This window comes from Acomys minous (genome assembly GCF_964271855.1).
Source record: "Acomys minous genome assembly, chromosome: 5".
Taxonomy (NCBI): Eukaryota; Metazoa; Chordata; class Mammalia; order Rodentia; family Muridae; genus Acomys; species Acomys minous.
The window spans coordinates 19,660,350-19,682,481 of record NC_140494.1 but is presented as its reverse complement, the minus strand read 5'-3'; positions in this window follow the sequence as shown (position 1 = coordinate 19,682,481).

Genomic DNA, 22,132 nt, shown 5'->3' with positions numbered 1-22,132 from the left:
CCAGGAAAGGCAAAGATCATCACAATATGTCCCAGGGAACTAGGGCAGCCACTGGACACAGGTCAGGGTTCCCAGGGAAAACAGACATCAAGAGTTATTTTGTAGCTTCTCTAGTGCAGACTTCTTTGTGCTTGTTGTGGCTGTCTCTAATATCAAACAGAAGACCTACAACCCCATCCCACGAATGCGCATGTGGGCCACAAGGACTGAATAAACAATGTTCTGTTTGCTCAAATTTTTAGTGAATAGTGCAGGGATTGCTGCATATGCCACTGTGGAGATTTTAGCCAACTCTTGAAATTGTCTCTATGGTCTGCTAATAAAACAATTCATGTATGTAGAATGCACATTGTAATTACTTCCATATGGTTCTCACTTAGACAGAGCTTGGGGGAGGGAGGTCAGCATTCAGGGAAGCTCCACCATGTGCCGGCATTGATGAAAGCACTGTTCAAATTCAAACACAAAACAAGAGGAAAATGGCAGAACCCGTCTCCTGAGGTGTTGGTACATATTTTTCTTGTTTCTACATCCTCTTATTACTCCAATTTTTTTCCTGGCCATGACCTAGGTAGATGGATGATACATTCACTGGAAGTAAAGCATACAAAAGCTTCATAAATGACATCTTATGATTATAAATGGGCCTGTTTCCTACAGCTATGAATACTTAGGAAAACATTACCTGTGAGGAAAAAAAACTTTTAATGGAAGAACTTGGGAGAAACTCCTTTGGGTGGAGATCTGGACCTTATGCAAGGGACCATGCTTTGTAGATCTAATCAGAAAATAAACCCTGCTCTGAGCATAATGACTCATGCTTCAGCAATTAACTTGCACTGTGGCACTTCTACATGAGGTAGTGGATGGGTGGACGTGATTAGAGTTATAATATTTACATAGAAGTCACATATTTTCATAAAAATATTTAACAAGACTTGTGCCTAAGACTTAAATTATATCTCTTTAGCCTGTGTGTAACATTTGGAATCCAGTAGGGATTATTTGAGTGGCCTCAAAAGTTATTCTGATGACTGACACTAGATCTGCTGGGTAGAGTTTTTATATTTCTTAGCAAGTTGCATTACATTTCCATTTGTAAATTTATCCTGGTAAAGAATTAAGATGAAGCTCTTTATACTTCATTCACTCATTTATCCAAAATAAAATTTCAGATTCACAATGATTACATTAGGGGCAAGATGATTAATAAACAAACATGTAGCACAATGTTTTTATATAATAAACATAATATGAAGGTGAGCAAAACAAGACAGAAGGGAAGCATTGAGAGACCCAGGAGCCAGGGTCATTGAAGACTGAAGAAGTCATCTTCAATAAGTATTCAGTGAAAGAAGAGAGTAAGCCATGGGATATTCTGGAAATCTCTAAGAAGCATAAGAATAAGGAAGAAGTATAAAGGCTTTGAGGTGGAGCTAAATTTACCTGGTTTGAGGAACTTCTAGGATGTCAGTGTTGCCAGAGAGAATTAAGCAGGTGAAACAAGAGAAGGCAGAAGTGACTTTATTGCATAAATATGATCCAAGCCCTCATAAATACCTCTCTCGGGTAAGGCTTTGGGTTTGATTCAAAAATGGGATGGGACTCATAAGCTTCCAAGGATGCCAAGATAATGACCGCAGCGTTCCTTGTCTGTTTTGTGGAAGGCATTCTGTAATGGAGAGCTGTGATACAGGGAAGCCAAGCAGAAGGTTGCTGCTCTATGTTGGTACTTGGTATAGATGACAGTGGCTGTTTCACAGTTTGGCAATACAGGAGAGGTTGGATTCTGGATAAATTTAGATATACTCTAGAACCAGAAATGACAGAATTGTTTCTTATGGGCTGAATAGCCAGAAGGAGAGTGAAGAATCAAGGATAGTTGAAAGTGGCCTGAGCCACTGACTAAAGTTAATTAATTATTCATTGTTTTCTCAAGTATTCATTAAATGAAGTCTTGTGCTATACATTGTGTTGGGTGGTTGAGGTATATCAGTGAACAAAACAAAGACTCCTTAGAAGAAAAGACAATAAAACAAACATGAATACATTTTAAAATATCTTAGATAGTTATAAGAATTGTGGGCAAATAATTAAAAGAGATTAAGGTGGTTGAATGACAGAATACACGTATTAAAAATAATTAAACTATATTTAGTAAGAAGATTAATTGAGGATGTGAAATATGAGCCCACAAGGAGTCTACATTTCTGCATCCCAGTGACCATCAAGAGGAATGATCAGAAATGGGCCCAGAGAAGCTACCTTGTGGCTTGATTCTATCAAGGGGTTTTGGAGCATTTACGATTATCAGTGAAATATGGAGTCATTTCAGGGTTGTGAACAGAAGGGTGACATAGCAGGATTGCTGTCTGAAGCCTCATTCTGGCTGTGTGGCTGCATTTCAGAGCAGCTGAGATAGAGCAGGGAGCCTTCTTTGTGGACAGTGTGTCAATCCAGATGAAAGCCGGTGGGGACTTGGTTGAGAATCATGTCAATCAAAGTGTCAAACTAGCAGAGTCTGTATATATTTAAAAGTAAAAACTTTCTTGATTTTTGAGAGAGGTGAAGGGGAATCCACCTGGAAATCTGGTCTGGAAATGCAAATGACACAACAGAACCACAGCTGACTGACTGCCATCAGTGATGTTGGAGATCCCTCCCAGCTGTTTAGGTTGCATGCCATGGTAGGAGAATATTCTAATCTAGACCTTGGGAGACATTTTTGAGCAGGTAATATTCATTCTCAGGTGGAGATACATACATGATATTGAAAACGGTAGGCAGGGGATGAGATCACCTAAGGACTGAGTAGAGCTAGGGAGGAGGCCGGACACTGAGCTCTGGAGCACCCAACATGAGAAGTAGGGAAAGACCAAGAACTACTGAAAGGACAACTGAGCTCAGAGAAGAACAAAACCAATGTGGAAGTCAGCTAACAAAAGTAATCAGAGAGAGAGAGAGAGAGAGAGAGAGAGAGAGAGAGAGAGAGAGAGAGTGATATCCTATGACCAACATTGCTGATAGTTGTGGATCAATGAGAACTGAGCTAGTGTAATAAGTGAGAGTGATCAATTAGTGGTTTCTGAGAACAACTTTGAAGGAGTAGATGTGTGGGGTTTTGACATGACCAACGCAGAAGAAAAATGGTACTCATAGATGAGGAATACAGGGAAAACAGTTGGCCAGTCTGGAGACATCAACTCAAATGATCACATCTGCTCTGATCATCTTTCCTTGTGGGCCACATACAGCCAAGTTCTGAGGCAAATCCAAAGGAATCCTAAATCATTTATTTTCTCAGTGATTAGCACTTAATCATTTCATTAAAATATTTATCATCATACTCAGAATCAATTTTATACTTGCCTGTTTAAGCCTTCTGAAAATTCATCTTGCCAAAAGAAATATGACTCCCTTGTAGGATTTTTATAGCTCAGAGATGAAGAATTCCTTTCCCTTTATTGAATTATTTTTGTTGCTCAGCCTGCCTGTATTCTGAATTGTGCATTGTAATAAGTTAATATTTATATTGTAGAGCAAGCCCAATAATGCAGCACTTGGCATTGAGTTAACTATAAAAATAATTGGATTTTATATATACCTGCCCCAAAGAAATAGAAAGATTGTGATTATGCAAACAATTTTTAAATAACATTTGTAAACACATTGCTCTTGTGATGTCTATTGAATTGTTGTTTTATATTTAACTATTGTATGGTTGATATTCTTTGCTTCTAGCTGGATCATAAATTCTTGGAGACAGAGGATATGTCATGTATATTTCTTACAGAAAGTGTAAGTGTATTAGATTTCTTGACTTTTCTGTTGAATAATTGAGTGAATGTTGTCAGTTCTTTAAAATTTAATGTTTATTTTTTATAGCTCTAAAGATTAAACTCAGGTCCTCATGTATATTCAGGAATTACTCTCCCACTGATCTTCACTCCTAGCCTTGCTGTGCTATTTAAAAACTAGGCTAGATTGTGCTCTTTCTGGAAGGATACAAGCAGACTGTCTTCTAGTTTGTGTCTTGTTATTCATTGTACCAATCTTTACTGAAAATAGACACATATATTCTTGGGTGGCCTGCATGTGGTGATATTACTCATTTTTTGGTCATTGGAGTGAAAATAGATCTTTAAACAATGACAAATCTCTTTAGTCTCTTAAAATATAGAGTTTTAGGGGCTGGAGAGATGGCTCAGTGGTTAAGAGCATTGGCTGTTCCTCCAGACGTATTGAGTTCAAGTCACAGCAACCACATGGAGATTCACATCTACAATGTGATCTGATGCCCTCTTCTGGTATGCAGGTGTATATGCAGATACAGTCCTCACACACATAAATTAAATAAATAAATCTAAGATACATAGTTATGGCTGTTACTTAGTATTTTCTTTTTTAAAAAGTCTTCTTTATTTTTATGAGTCTTATGATTTGATGATTGGCCTAAAATTTTACTTCTAGCTTATTGATTTCACTGCCCTACAACTTTATAGTAGATGCTTTTAATCTGTCCAAAATAGTCATTAACAACCCCCTCCAAATATGTGCAATTTAATTGATAGTCTTATAATGTCATATAGGCCTTATAACTTAAAACTGGCCATTTTAAAATAAATCCTCATGTAAAAAGTGCTATTTTAAAGTATTTTTTTTAATAAACAGAACTGACTAGGTAATACAAGCTACAGTGAAGGACACAGCTTAACTAACACTGGAACCTGCTACTGGCTGGATGGTATTTCAGCTGAAAGACTCACATTCTTTGCCTGAGCCAATCTGCCTTCACTTCCAGCATGAAAGCTGTCATAATACTTCCTAAGGCCCCCTCCCCCAAGCCAGATAAACCTCCCTGTTTCTTAAGACTCTGATAAAACTTGGAAAGCAAATTAGCATAAGCAAAAAATTAATGTTTGCAAATCTTGGTAGTAGAAACTTTTAGGCAATAAACCTCTGCTGCAGAACTCAGGCAGTAAAAGGGCTCCATGGGCCTGCTATTTTACAGCTTGTCATTTAAACCTTGGCCTTTCTTGAGCTCTGCCAATTGTCTTTTGATAGGATGCCCCCTTCCTCTGGTGAAATGGCAGATTAGAGTCCATGCTTGGGAGTTTAACGGCATTTATAGTTATTGTCAAGGTGATGAGACATTGACATCAAGTCTCTTCTGCTACCTTTCTCCCCCTTTCAACTATTTTCCAATTTATTGATTCTGCAACAGAATACAGGTCTTAGGAAACCTACCACAACTGCTCTCTTCTGGAGCATGTGCACCCCCGCAGTCATCAAGTGTCATTGCACACCCACTGTAAGCTAGGCACTATGCAATTTACTGGAGATTTAAAAAAAAAAAAAAGGCAAGGAAGTCCTTTCCTTAACCGAACTTTTGAAATGTATTATTATCATTATCATTATTATTTTTATTATGATGATGTGATGGCACTTATCTTCTCCTCTCTCAAGTAGACTAGGGAGTTTTGACATCTCCATTTCCTTCTAAATATTAAAGAGACAGACCTAATCATACCCAGATGGGTCTTGAGTTTCATGTGCTAAACCAGAAGCATAGAGAAACTGCAGTCAGCCCTGAGTGCTGTCAGTCACCTTGGTCAGCCCCGAGTGCTGTCAGTCACCGTGGTCAGCCCTGCAGATATAAGTGAGTATATACCATTTGAGTCTTTCTGCTTCTGGGTTAACTCACTCATTATGATCATTTCTAGCTCAATCCATTTGTCCACAAATTTCAGGAATTCCTTGTTTTAAATAGCTGAGTAGTATTCCATAGTGTATATGTACCACAGTTTCTTTATCCATTCTTCTACTGAGGCTGTTTCCATGATTTGGCTATTATGAATAAGGCTGCTATGAACATGGCTGAGCAAATTTTTTTGTTGTGTGCTGGAGCATCTTCTGGGTATATTCCAAGGAGTGGAATAGCTAGGTCTTGAGGAAGCCCTATTTCCATTTTTCTGAGATAGCACCAGATAGATTTCCAAAGTGGCTGTACTAGTTTGCATTCCCACCAGCAATGAAGAAGTGTTCCTCTCTCTCCACATCCTCACCAGCATGGGTATCACTTGAATTTTTGATCTTTGCCATTCTGATGGGTGTAAGAGGGAATCTCAGAGTTGTTTTGATTTGCATTTCCCTGATGACTAAGGAGGTTGAGCATTTCTTTAAGTGTTTCTCAGCCATTTGATATTCCTCTGTTGAGAATTCTCTGTTTAGTTCCAAGCCCCATTTCTCAATTGGGTTATTTGGTTTGGTGGTGTTTAATTTCTTGAGTTCTTTATATATTATGGATATTAGACCTTTGTCAGGTGTAGGGTTGGTGAACACCTTTTCCCAGTCTGTAGGCTGTCGCTTTGTTCTCTTGACAGTGTCTCCTGCCTTACAGAAGCTTCTCAGCCTCATGAGGTCCCATTTATTAATACTAGCCCAAGGGGCATGTCCCATGAAAGCCTTCACTTACCAGAAAACTGGGACAGAGGGGAGGACATCCTATTGGGACTCTAGATGAGAGAAACATGGGAGAATAGCAAAGTAGAAGGATCCAGAGGGTCCTAGAAACCTACAAGTAGAACATTATGATAGGCAGATTTGGGCCCAGGGGTCCCGCTCAAACTAAGGCACCAGCCAAGGACAATACAGGCGGTAAACTTTAAACCCCTACCCAGATCTAGACAATGGACAGGACATTCTCCACAGTTGAGTGGAGAGTGGGGTATGACTTTCACATGAACTCTGGTGCCTCATATTTGACCATGTCCCCTGGAGGGGGAGACCTGGTGGCACTCAGAGGAAGGATAGCAGATTACGAAGAAGAGACTTGATACCCTATGAGCATATACCGGGGGAGGAAATCCCCCTCAGGAACAGTCATAGGGGAGGGGAATAAGGAGAAAATGGGTGGGAGGGAAGAATGGGAGGATACAAGGGATGGGATAACCATTGAGATGTAACAAGAATAAATTAATAAAAATTAAAAAAATAAAATTATTAGATAGCCAAAAATATATTTTTCATTAAAATTTTATATTTCTGTATTTGAAATTCCCTATGTAATGTGTGAAGTGGATTTCTATCTTAGCCTAGTCATCCTTACCTTTTTAATACTGCCCCCCCCCCATAGTGTAAAAAAAATGAAAAGTCACACTTTAAGTTATCTGGCAGTTTTATTTCTTGCCTTTAACATGGTTCACTTTAGAAATATAAATTTCCATTTCTTGTTGCTTAGTACCTAATCTATTGTTTATTTTGTTATTGTGGCTTCTATTACTTGGGACTCTCTTTAGTTACAATCTCTTTATTAGTTGTGAGAAATATGCAAATCGACCCTGTTTTCCTATGTACAGGGTTTGTAAGGGCGCACGAGATGTAATTATAATCAAAGATGTATTAATTACTATTGCAATGGGGGAAGCCAAAGCACACATATCAGTTTCTTCTTAGGAGTCTTAATAAATGGATGGATGACAGTAAAACACAAGCAGCATAAAAAGGAAAGTGGATAAGGGAAAGTTAAGTAGGGAAGGCATTAAAAATGAGAGAGTAGATATTCGATTGTTATGTGATTATAGCAAATTTGGCCTATATTCACCTGTAGCTATTATTAATTGTGATATGACTAAAATTTTCTGATTATAAGAATGTATAACTTCATTTTTTCTTAAGCAATAGAACACGATGTTTTTACAGTGCCATCCATTGTGGGTGGCACCATCCTCTAAGTAGGGGATTGTGGGTTGCACGGGAGTGGAGAAAGGAAGCGAAATACTAGCATGTGTGAATTCATTTCCCTCTGTTCTTGACTGTGGGGATACTGTGACTCCTGTTGTTTCAGGTTCCTCCTGTGTTGTCTCCCCCTCAATGATGGTCCATAGCCTGAAACTGTAAGCCAAATAGACCCTTCCAAAAAAAAAAATGAGAGAGTAGAAGGTATGGGATGTAGTGGGGGATAAAATAGCATTAAGGACTTTTTAAAAAGGCCATATGAAAACATACTATTTCAGGAGCTTCCAATATATTAATTGGATCAATTCTCTATGGAGGAAAGTAAGTATTCTCTCTGATATGCTATAGATTATCAAACAAAAAGCCCAGCGCCACACATAGGGCATTGTCCTTTGAGTTTTTGATCAAAGAACTATTGTTTCTTTGAAATAGAATTGATGCTCTATTGCCATGGTTCTGTTACCTACTAGAATCAGTTAGCAAGCCTGATGCTGAAGACAACAGACACTGCATCACAGGATATGGAGAAATCAAGATAGTACTGACATGGAAGCTTCCTCCCTACTGGCTGGATTTCGTACAGCTGGAAGAATTTACTGCAGGCATCGAGGGAGAAAAGCAATCAACAGTTTTACACAACTATAAAACCTGCAAGCTACAGTTAACAACTAATCCAGCAAAATATGCCCATTGATATGAATGTTATGGGGGTAACCATCCACTTCCTGGTTAGATTTAAGGTTCAACCCACAGAACAAGACTCATTTCTCATATTGCAGACCTCACAAAGCACCCATGGTTGAGGAGACCATAGACCCTAAGGAAGTACCTACTACTGTTATTTTGATTAACAGATGTATAAACAGTTCAAAGTGTCTTCTAGACATTTTTCTCTGGACCCATAGATTTGTGAAGCTCTCAATCACCATCATAGAAGCTTCCTTTTTGCAGGAGACAGTGATTAATACAGAGACTCAGAACTGGTCAAAGGCAAAAAATGAATCACCATGGAGAGCTCAGGCCTAAATAACACATCTACAGGTTATCACCTTCCCCACACTATTTAGGGAAACTTTTGGGAGAGGAGGGAAGCCAGTTGTAAAGTTGAGGATGAGTGCTATGAAATAGTTCCTTATGGGTGTGACAGGGCTGGGAACTCACTAACTTACAGAAGCTGTAGAAGACCTACACAAGATCACGCCAGTCAAACTCCAGATTATCTAGAGGAGAGGCTTACTAAGTCTCCTTCTTAGTTGAGCTTTGCAGTTGAAAGCTGCTCAGATAGAGTCTGTTTTCTTCAGGGAAATGGCTCCTTGTAGGTGCCCATGCTTGTCACTCATACACATATAGAAAGCACTTAGGAGACTATGAAGAAAAGATATGAAGTTGGAAGGGGGTCAGGCAAGGGTTTATGGGAAGAGTGGGTATAGGAATGAGGGGAGATTCTATGATCAAAATACATTGTATACATATATGAAATTCTCAAAAATGGATATAAACAAATGTGTTCAATGGTTTAAGTCCATTGTAGACAACTGGATTGCTGGTTTACCCAACACCGATAAAACAATGGAGGGTCTTAGCTAGTTATATTCTTCATCCTTTTTAAAATTTTTTAACTTATTATAACTTATTTAGATTATACCCTGATTATTATCCCATTGGTTGTATCTTCCTGTTCCCACTCTCCCTCCCTCTTCTGCACTATTCCCCTCCCCTAGACCTCTGGCAGAAGGTGACCTCCTCCCTCATCTATATTCTCCATGCTTCCTCTGTGTCATAAGAAGCCCCTGTTGTCTTTTGGCTCCAGGTTTATTGAAAGGTCCTGCCCCAATATATAAGGTGGACAGCATTTGAGGAAGACATATGATATCAAACTCGTGCATGTACTCATGTGTGCATGAACACCTATGTAAACATGTTCACCCACAAAACCCTGTGAATCCACACACATGCAAACCTATGTCCACACCTTTAAGCATACCACAACACATATGCAAAAAATAGTAATCAGTCAATGTGTATTTGTCTTCCAAGTTCTCCCCCATGAGGTTACACTGGAACAGGTTTATCTCTCACCTGTAGGTCATAGCTCTTTAGGAATTGGCCTTTTGGACTTTCTCTTGCAGGTTTTTAACCAAAATTTTGCTACCTTTATCTCTGGGGCCGATCTGTATAAACAGCAGGAAGTTTGGTAGTGTTTCCCATTGTTTTCTTATACACTGGGCACACATTTGTAAAGCAGGGTCATTTTTAGTAAACTATTTTAAAGTTCCTAATGTGAATTACCATCAGCTTTCTTCTATAACTGAGAATAAAGCAGATTATTTTGGTGAAAGGCTTTCTGAGGAATTTTAGGTGCAGATGCAGATTCTGAGGTTTGCTAGACAACCATGGGCTTTCCAGAGTTTTTTGTCCCTGAAAAAAGAATTAGACAGAGTTACATGGATATTGGCACAGTAAGTTTATTAGAATATGTAAATGCTGTAAGATCACCAGTCACCCCAAAGCAGGATGAGTCAGAAAAGATCCAGAGGACAGGGCGAAGAAAGAAGAAGACCCTGAATCACCAGGACCTGACACACATGTCTCACTCTCGGTAACCAAGAGAGAAGCATATTGACACAAATGACAAAAGTTGCTGTGTATACTGCCCACATAGACACAAACCTTCCTTTTCTGAGAGACTCTGAAACAAGAATGCTAAAACAGGTCATGAACCATGCTTAAGGCCAAAATACAGATGGCTTTTCCTAATTTTACTACATTCCTCTCTCACTCATAATCTTGAATGATTCACCTCATAAACCATCTCATGCATAAAAAGGAAGTGCTTATATGAGAAAAAATAAGTAGCCCAGCTTTTCTTGTTTTTGTTTAACTTTACAACTTTAAAATTTGAACCTTGTTGTTTATGTTTTAAAAATTACAAAATAATACAGCTATAGCTATTATTAAGGAATTGAAACGCAATTCTCTTAAGAGGACCACACCTACCTCTTGGGTGTGCACTTATCTTTACTTAATAAATCAGAACTTTGCTTTATACTAATTCATTGCGACAGTCTTCTGTTGTGATGTAAGTCAAGATCCTGGCCACACCTGAACTGAGGCCCCTGAGGGAGGAAGTCATCCAGCTCCACAGTGAGATCATGTCAGGCTGCATCCCTCTGTTGATGACACTGCTGAAAAAAATCTTCACAGAAAGAATTGGACCAACCTGCAAAGGATCTTTGGTTCCTGCCTGGGAAACCGAGGTCAGGCAGGAAGAAAATGACACTTATTCTAACAGAAAGATGAGATCAGACATCACATGTGATAAGAACAGATTCTGTAAAAATAGAAATACGAGAACCAAGAAGAGCTCAAGGAACAAAAGATATATTAGGAAAGAAATATTCAACAGAATTGCTGGAGGCTGGAGATGGCTCTGGGGTTAACACCGCTTGTCGCTCTTGCAGAGGGCAGTAAGAAGTTAATTCCCAACACCCACACCAGGTAGCTCAAAATGGACTGTCACTCCAGCACCATTGGATCTGATGCCCTCTTCTGGCACCCACAGGTACCTGTACACATGTGTTTGTACACAAAAGCACACACAAATATACGAAAGTAAAACAATATATATATATATATTTAAAGGGTTGAGAAAGGAAGCTTAAGAAACCCACTGTAACCTGGATCCAAAGACAGGAAAATTAAATACAAGCTAATCAAAGAGAAAACACAAAAAGTAAACATTAATGTACACATTCTAACATTTAAAAGACAGAAAAAAGAAAAGATAGATGAAATTAATGGGAGGGGAAAATTTAAAAATTAACCCAGAATTGTGGAGCATAATTTTGCACATTAAGAAGTCTATGGGGGAGAACACCACCCTGCCTCCTGCACACTCCATTCCACATCCAGTGCCTTAATCTCTGGAAGTCCTCAGAGGCTACCTGGGGAAGACAGATGAGATCACTATAGGCTAGCTCCTGGCTGGTACCAGGCTGCTGGGCAAACACAACAGCAGTGAGTTACTTTGGGCTCCTTAAGTCTTCCACCTAATGGATCTCACCCTTATGTGCATTCCCAGAGTCCTTTGGCCCCCATCACCAGGCTTCAGAGTAAACACAGCAGGGGTGAATTACATCTAGCCCCCTGCACCGTCTATCTACTGGACCTCACACCTATTTGCATTCCTGGAAAGCAGCAGCCCCTAGGGACCACCAGCCAATACTAGAAACAACCAGGTAGCTAAAAGCCAGTACAAGAACACAAATAACAAGAGCCTGAGCAATATAGCAACAGCAGAAACCATGTATTATACTACAACAAGCCCAGAATATCTTAGCATAACAGAGGAACAAGAAAATAATCTTAAATACAGTCTCATGAAGATGATAGAGGCCTTTAAAGAAGAAATGATGAGTCCCTTAAAGAAATCAGGAAAATACAACTAAATGTGTAGAGGCCTTTAAAAAGGAAAGCAAAAAATCCTTTAAAGAAATACAGTAAAGCACACTGAAGGAGATAAAGTAAATGAATAAAACTATACAAAACCTGAAAAAGGAAGTAGAAACAATAAACAAAGCACAATCTGAAGGAATCCTGAAGATGGAAAATCTAGGGAAGAGAACAGAAAAAACAGAAGCATGCATCTCCAGCAGATTCCAAGAGATGTGGAAGAGAAGCTCAGGTGTGGAAGATACCATATAACAAATTGATACATCAGTCAAAGAAAATGTTAGAGCTAAAAATTCCTGACACAAAAAAGTCCAGGAAATCTTGGATACTATGAAAATACGTCACCTACAAATAACAACAATAGAAGAAGGTGAAGAGTCCCAGCTCTAAGGACCAGAAAATATTTTCCACAAAATCATAGAAGAAAATTTCCACAACCTAAAGAAAGAATGACAATAAACATACAAGAAGCATACAAAATACCAATTAGATTGGATCAGAAAAGAAAATATTTTTGCCACATAATAATCAAAACATTTAATGTATAGAACAAAGAAAGAGTATTAAAAACTGCAAAGGAAAAAGGCCAAGTTACATATAATGTCAGACCTGTCAGAATTACACCTGACTTCTCATCAGAGATGCTAAAAGCTGAAAGGGCCTGTGCAGATGTCTTGCAAATCCTAATAAACCAAAGATGTCAGCTCGGACTTCTATATCCAGCAAAAACTCTCAGTCACCATAGATAGAGAAAACAAGATATTCCAAGACAAAACCAAATTTAAACAATATATAAGCACAAATGCAGTGCTACCGAAAATACTAGAAGGAAAATTCTACCTCCAAGAAAACACAGGAAATAAAAACTTCACACCAGGAAAAAAAAAAAAAAGGGAACACACACACACACCACCATAAAAATAACAGGAATTAAAAATCTTTGGTTATTAATATCTTTCAACATGACTAATAAAAAGACATCAGCTAACAGAATAGTTGCCAAATGGGATCCATAATTCTGCTGCATATAAGAAACATACCTCAACAACAAAGATAAACCTTACCTCAGAATAAAGGGCTGGAAAAAAGTTTTCCAAGCAAACAAACACAAAAGCAAGCTCAAGTAGCTATTCCAATATCTAATAAAATAGAATTTCAGCCAAAATTATTCAAAAGAAATGGAGAATGGCTCTTCATATTCATCAAAGAAAAAATCCACTAAGATGATATCTAAATTCTGTTTTGTTTTGTTTTCAAGACAAGGTTTCTCTGTATAGCCTTGTATTTCTTGGACTTGCTTTGTATATTCAATTGTGAATATATATGCTCCAAGTGCAAGGGCACCCACATTCATAAAAGAACATTACTAAAGCTTAAATAATACATTGAACCCCACACACTAATAGTAGGAGACTTCAACACCCTTCTCTCACCAATGGACAGATGATTAATACAGAAAGTAAACATAGAAATGACTAAACTAACCAAAATTACGAATCTATTGGCCCTAACAGATATATACAGAACATTTATTCCAAACACAAAAGGATATATCTTCTTAGCACCTCCTGGAAACTTCTCCAAAATTGACCATATTGGTCACAAAGAAAGCTTCAACAAATGCAAGAAAATTTAAATAATATCTTGTATTCTATAAGACCACAATAGATTAAAGCTGGACTTCAACATCAACAGAAACAACAGAGTGCATACAAACTCATGGAAACTGAACAACTCTCTACTCAAAGACTTTCTAGAATTCAATGAAAATGACAACAGACCCAAACTTATGGGAGAAATGAAAACTGTGCTAAGAGGAATGTTCATACTACTAAGTGCCTTCAAAAAAAAAAAAACTGGAGAGATTTTATACTAGTTATTTAAAAGCACACCTGAAAGCTCTAGAAAAAAAAAGAAGCAAACACATCCAAGAGGCAGAAAATAACCAAACTCAAGGCTGAAATCAATAAAGTAGAAACAAAGAGGACAATACAAAGAACCAACAAAACCAAGAGTTGTCTCTTTGAGAAAATCAATAAGATACACAAACCCTTAGCCAAATTAACCAAAAAGCAGAGGAAGGGGCATCCAAATTAGCAAAATCAGAAATAAAAAGGGGAACATAAGAACAGACTCTGAATCAATCCAAAGAATCATTAGGTCTTACTTCAAAAGCTTGTACACCATGAAATTAGAATATATAAATGAAATGGAAGATTTGTCTGATAGATACCACATACCAATGTTAAATCAAGAACAAGGAAACAATTTATAGTTTTTATTTTTTAATTTTTGCATGGTAGATTTAATTTATTCAATAATGGTTAATGTATATTTTATTTATTATAATTCCTTCATACTACATCCCAATTGTTATCCCATCACCCTTGTCTTCCCATTCCTACCCTCCCTCCATCCTCTGCCTTATTTCCCTCCCCAAGACTTCTGACAGGAAGGCTTTCCTACCCAACTGTCTGGCCACAGTCTATCATGTCTCTTCAGGATAGCTTGCATCCTCTTCCCCTGCGTGCCCTCAAGGCCTTCTTGCAAAGGGACAATGACTAAATCATAGGCACCAGAGTGCATGTTGGAAGTTCAGCATCAATCACCCCTTCCCGCATCTCACATGGAGAATGAGCTGTCCATTGGCTACATCTGAGCAGGCAGTCTTGGTTCTCATCATGCATTGTCCCCCTGTGTCCAGGTCTGTAGACTTTGATGGTCTCCCTGTGAAGCTCCTGCTCCCTCATAGGCCTTCCAACCCCCTACTCTTCCCTACAACTCTTAGCTTTCCACATAGAGTCCAGCCTAGTATCTGTACCAATCTCCTTCAGGTTGGAGTCCATCAGAAGAGATTTTTTTTGTGCTAATATTGAATTATAGGTTGAGTATATACCATGCGTGTCCTTCTGGGTCTGGGTTATCTCACTCAGGATGATCATTTCTAGTTCCACCCATTTGCCTGCAAGTTTCAATATTTCCTTGTTTTTAATAGCTGAGTAGTATTTTATTTTGTAAACATACCACGGTTTCTTTATCTGTTCTTTGGCTTAGGGACAGCTAGATTGCTTCAGATTCTGACTAATATGAATAATGCTGCTAGGAACATAGTTGAGCAAAGGTCCTTATTGTATGGTGGAGCATATTTTGGGTAGATGCCCAGGAGTGGTATAGCTGGGAACAGTGAGGTAGCACTATTCCGAATTTTCTGAGAAAGGGCCAGATTGATTTCCATAGTGGTTGTATAAGTCTGCACTCCCACTATCAATGGAGGAGTGTTCCCCTTTCTCCACATCTTTGCCAGTGTGTTTTGATACTTGTGTTTTTGATCTTCACCATTCAGATAGTTGTAAGAAGGAATCTCAGAGTCATTTTGATTTGCATTTCCCTGATGACTAAGGACACTGAGCATTTCTTTTAAGTGTTTCTCGGCCATTCTCAATTCCTCTTTTGAGAACTCTCTGTTTAGCTCTGTACCTTATTTTTTAATTGGATTATTTGGTTTGGTGGTGTTTAATTTCTTGAGTTCTTTATATATTTTAGATATTAGCCCTTTGTCAGATGTAGGGTTGCTGAAGATCTTTCCCCAATCTGTAGGCCATCATTTTGTTCTGTTGACTGTTTCCTTTGCCTTACAGATGCTTTTCCATTTCATGAGGTCTCATTTATTAATCATTGATCTTAAAGCCTAAGCTATTAGTATTCTGTTCATGAAGTTACCGTCTGTGCCAATGAGTTCAAGGCTCTTCCCCACTTTTTTTTTTAACAGATTTACTGTTTCTGGTTTTATGTTAAGATATTTAATCCACTTGGATTTGTGTTTTGTGCAGGCTGATAAATATGGATCTACTTGCATTTTTCTTGTTGTAGACATCCAGTTAGGCCACCACTTGTTGCAGATGCTATCTTTTTTCTATTGTATGGTTTTGGCTTCTTTGTCAAAAAACAAGTGTCCATAGGTATGTGGATTTATTTCTGGGTCTTCAATTCAATTCCATTGATCAACTCACCAATGCCAGTACCATGCTGTTTTTATTACTGTTACTCTACAGTAGAACTTGAGATCAGGGATGGAGATTCCTCCCGAAGATCTTTTATTGTACTGGATTGTTTCAGATATTCCATTTTTTCCCATATGATGTTGTGAATTGATATTTCAAGGTCTAAAAAAAAGTATATTTATTTTGAGAAGTATTGCATTGAATCTGTAGATAGCTTTTGGTAAGATGGCCACTTTTACTATGCTGATTCTCCGATCCATGACCATTGGAGATCTTTCCGTCTCTGATATCTTCTTCAATTTTTTTCTTCAGAGACTTGAAGTTTTTTTTCATATAGGTCTTTCACTTGTTCAGTTAAAGTTACACCATTGTATCTTTTTGTGGCTATTTCTCAAATAACTGCACAATCATAACTTTAAGATAATTTTCCTGAGGTTCAGATGCATTAGAGTGTCCACTGTTGTTTGGGATGTTTGGTGGTGTAATTTTGTCCTGGTTTTTGTTGATTGTGTTTTTATCTCTTCCTTTAGCCATCTGCTGAGGGACCTCAGGTTTTCTAAGCTCTCAGCCAAGGAGGCAAGTCACTTTGGAAGGCAGCTCCTTGGTTTACTGGCTTAGCTGACACTTGGACCTTAGATTCATCTGAGGTCTGCCACCTAGGATCTGGGATTCAGCAGGGTTCCTTTGACTCCTTGGTCTCCTCAGAAGGATCAACATCTAGTGGAGGGAAGGGAATACCAACTCATGCACAAAAATTTGGACCCTGAATTTTCCCTGCCTACAAGATGAGCAGGGTTAAAGTTAGAGTAGAAATTGAGGGAAGGTCCAACCAATCCCTGACCACACCATGAGAAAGAACCAAATCCTGACACTATTAATGATACTCTGCTGTGCTTACAGACAGGGGCCTAACAAAGCTGTCCTCTGAGAAGCTTCATTCAGCAATGGATCAAAACAGATGCTAAGAGTCCAAATCAAGCAGTAGATGTGTCACATGGAGTCACATGAAGAGTGGATGGAAGGATAGAAGGACCTGGAGGTGACAGAAGCACAATAATAAGACCAACAGAGTAAACTGACCAGGGTCCAGAGGGGCTTGCAGAGACTGAAACACCAGCCAAAGGCCAGGCATAGACTAGAGGTAGGCCCTCTATGCAGATATACTTGATGGGCAACTTAGTCTTCATGTTGATCCCAAGGTAAGGGGAGCATGGTCTGTCTCTGACATGGACTCTGTTGCCTGGTTTTTTTTTTTTAATCACTTCCCCCTAGTGGGGCTGCCTTGCCAGGCCACTGTGGAAGAGGATGAACTCAGTCCTGGTTCAACTTGATGTGTTGGAAGGGGTAGGTGAGGAGCTCACTATTTCTGAGGGGTAGGGGAAGGGTGGCTATAGGGATGGAGGGACAAGGAGGCGAGAAGGGGGCTACAATTAGGATGAATAGACAAATTAATTAATAAAAACAAGTCTATGGTATTGAGGTTGAAAATTGTAGCACTTCCCTCAAATATTATCCTTCCAACAACTCCTAAATCCTTGGAGATGTCAAAAGAGGAATGACTTTTATTTGATAATAAGGTGATTGGTAGCTGTGGGGTCTTGTTAGATTCAGGGGTTGGTTGCTATGGGAAACAGCCTTGCGATTGGAAGTTGGAGCTTACTGTTCCATTCTCTGAGAGTGGGGTGAAGAAGGGTGACCTCATTATAAACTGTTATTTTGTTCTTTGTTTTATGATATATTTCTGGTGTCATGGAGCTCACTATGTAGACCAGGGTGGCCTTAAAATCACAGAGATCTACGTGCTTCTGCCTCCTGAGATCTGGGATTAGAGGCATGCACCAGTACGCCTATCTTAAACTGCCAACACTTAATCAATCATATGTTAGTGATGACAACTCCAAACACCAACAACAATCTCAAGTCAGAACAGTGTTTAGAGATCATTGGAGTTGCAGAGTAGATGGAAATGCTGGCAGGCTAGTATACCTAGATAACCAAGATGTGTCATGTGTCTTCCTTGTAGCCTCTGGCTACTCCTGAGTGTACACTTGCATAATGATGAAGTATCAATAATGGTCTCTCCTGAGTCTGTGAACTCTAGCAAATCATCAAAGCCCTGCCTGGGAGTATGAGAGCCTTTGATCTGTAGCCAAGTCGGAAGTTGTGGGTAAACTGGGACCTGCTAATGACTGGCCTCTGAAGTGGAGTCAGTCTTCTGGGACAGAGCCCATAACCTGCGCTGTGTACATTGACTCTGGTTAATGTGAGATCTGAATTGAGTTGTAGCAGGTCCAGTAGCTGTCTGTGAAGAGCTACATTGTTTGGTATGGCTCTGTTCCTTCTTCAAATGGTTTTAGAGAATTGAAAATAATAAGAATACAAGAAAGGAAATAGATTTTATGTTGCTCTATATGAAGCTCTATTGACTGGTCCAGCAGAATCTATAAAAATAAAGCTGTACCAAACACTTCATTGTGAATCTCAGCTGTAAGGGACAAGGACTGAAAGCCTCCAGATGCAGCAGGCAGCAGGAGAGTCCCTGGAAGGATTAGATTTCTCTAAAACAATACCAGACCAGGAAGTCATTGTGTAGCAGGATAGAAAGACAGGAGAAATTCTGGGGACTTGGGAAGGAAGGGAGCCCCTTCATCCAGGGATCCGGTTGAAGCTCCTTGCTTGCAGAGAAGCAAGAAGTCCTGTTCAGTAAACAATTGCATTAGGTCTTTTTCTTTTCCAATCATGAATCAATAGTTTTATACTATGCTCACCAGAAACCTCATGTAGAAGGAAAGTGTGCATAGTAAGAGCCCTGTGAACCCCTAGTGTCTCTTGCTTTGCCTTCACAGATTCTAATTCCACCCAAGACACCCCTGGAGGGACCTTGTCATCTCACCATTAAGAGAGAAAAGTGGGGAGAACTTTAAAAAAACCGATTTATTTATTTATTTATTTATTTATTTATTTATTTATTGTGTATACAATATACTTCTTGCATGTATGCCTACATGCCAGGAGAGGGCACCAGATCTCATTGTAGGTGATTATAAGCCACCATGTAGTGGCTAGGAATTGAACTTAGGACCTCTGGAAGAACAGCTCCAGGGAACATTTGTTAAGTATCTGAGATGTAACCTTGAGAGTGTCCAAAATGGTACATATGGCTGATGCCATGACAATCACCTGTGGTAGTCTCTTCTTTCCTTTCAGAAGCAAATAGCCACGCTTGGGTATAGCTTACTTTACTCCTGAGCAACCACCCTTTCTCCTAACTCTCATGCTTAACCTTATATTAAAGCATAGTCTATCAAAAACCTCCAGTTTTTCTTCAGCATACTGGATAGTCGTAAATTTGTTTTCGTTATTGGAGCCATAAATCTCTGTTTGGCTCTGAGTCAATTCCTCTAAAAGATTAGGGCAACTCCTCCGGCTGATGAGAATACCACAGAGGGGCTTTGTCTCAACCTTTTCACCTCTGGCAAGTGGAATGAAGCTGTACCATCACAGGAAAAATCACTTACAATTAAAAATAAAGACATTTATAGACTAAGACTTTGGAAAGTTAGCTTCCGAATTGCTATTGAAAATATGCTCCACCAAATAATAGTAAAAATGAACAATGATAGGTTTTGGAACAGGAGTCACAGGTCCAAGTTGAGGGTAAGGAGTCACCTGAGGTCTAGAAAAGACCTGTTCAGACTGGATGGGTCAGAGTAATGGGCAAGCTATTTTAGAAACACAAATGAACATATTTATGCCTTTCTAAAACGTCAAACTTTTATTGAATAATAATAAATTTAAGACTTGTGCCAACTTTGCTAACTTTAATATGCTAAGGACTACTTATTTCACTAGGTAGACTTCTTATTTTAATTACTAATATTAAACCTCAGATCACACATTACACTTCACAAAATGGTGTGTGTGTGTGCGTATGTGTGTGTGTGCGTGTGTGTGTGTGTGCGCGTGTGCATGTGCGTGTGTGTGTGTGTGTGGTGCAGTATTGCTATAAAGGGTTATGAAGACCTTACCGAAGGCAAGAGAGGAAAGAAGATATGGATTTAAAGGAGTCACTGCAGCTGGCTGCTATTAATATAACAAAGTCAGTCACAGTATTTATTCTCAGGCACAGGCTGCTTTAAGGCTCAAAGCTGAATCCGTAAGAATGGTAATTCAAAAAAAAAAAAAAAAAAAAAAAAAAAAGAATGGTAATTCAAGTGGGCTATTCAAATGGGGATCCTTGTAAGTGGAAGCCATGGGGACATCAGGAAATTTATTACCTGTCAACCCCAGGTAATAAGGTAATAGGTTGCCATGACCCCTGTGTCAGGGTTCCTTTTTGTTATGATCCAGGTATGGCTTGAGGGCTTTTATTTGTTGATCTGATGTGTTTGGTAAGTTTGTCTTTTTCTGATATGGTTTTGATACATTTATTTTGTCCCTGCGTTTCTGACTTAATTAGTAAGTTAGGATAGCAGTATTTTATTTGCATCAATAAGTTAGTTATCATCCTGTGCCTTCTTGTTTGTGCTAGACAGTTGGTAGTTGTTCATGTGCATGAACAAGGATTGAGTCTATTCTGCTTCAATATTTGTCCTCAAAATGAGGGAAAGCATTGTCTTGTGAAATGGAGTCACTCAGAGCAAGGGATATCCCAAAAGCCATACAATAGAAGGAGACTTAGAGCAGGGCACAGCCTGACAGCACCGATGCCATTGAGATAAAAGTGATGTACTTGAAACATATGAGAAGAAACTTAAATGCTTGAAAGATGTTTGTGGATGGGCCCGTGAAACATACAGTTAAACAGAAGTGTTGTAATTCTTAAATCCAAGTAAAGCCAAAATATTTCTCAACAAGGAACACTCATTTTAGATTACATAGGACCTGGTACTTACAGAAACATAATCATGCAATATGGTAAGTATTAAACAATGATACTGGGAAGTTAGTTGAGTTTGACGAGGAAAAAAAAAAAGACACAGACTCTTCATTTTTATAGAGGACATGATACTGATTAGCCTCAAACCAGCAATATCACAAGTAATGGCATGAATGGTGACTCTGAACAACAGTGAGAGAAAATCGGTTGGAAGGGGTCACCTCCAGAGACAGAGAGAAGACTCCTGTGTGTGAGGCAAGGGTGCAAATCTGGAAACTAAGATTGATGCATAAAAGAACTATTTGTATTTATAATTCAGTGAAATTAAAACATCAAATTGAAAGAGGCAGCAGAAAAGAAGATCACCACCAGCAATAAAGCATGTGTATTTGGTCATAATTCTGCCCAAGTGATTTTCTTCTTTAAGAAGTCTGACATTAATCTTTTAGCTAATATTCCAAGATTTATTTTTAGTGCATTTTGGTGGAAAAGAATAGCACCCGGGTAAATGTAGTATCTAAAACATCATCTGACTTCAGGTGAGTAAATTATTTTCTAGCAGAAATGATTTGTAAAGGAAGAACAAGTTTCATATTTTCTATGTGAGTGTAGTAACAGCTAGTTTCAGCACTGCATCTCCAGGAAGCTTCATCATTCCAGGGCATCTTCGCATAGTGCTCAGCATCTTCCTTCATCCTTCTGCTGTGGAGCCCATAACACCTGCACACATATCAAGTGAAAGGATTTTCTGTTCCTAAGTATCAATTTACCTGATGAATCAGAAACAGAAATATTCTCGCTTACTAGCAACCATGATGGAAGCAATAGAAAATATTTCAACCTTGCGAAACCCAAGTGTGAATTTACATGAAAGTTATTTATGTGGCTAAGAAACAAGTTTCATGTTTATCAGCTTATGCATATGTATGATGACTAGGCACACCAAGGCACCTGAAAGGAAGTCACTGATAAACGTCTGTCTGCTCAGGTGGTTGAAGTTACACTTGTGCAAGCAATAGTGGAACTCCATCTTATTAAATATTACTTAGAGATGCTAATAAAC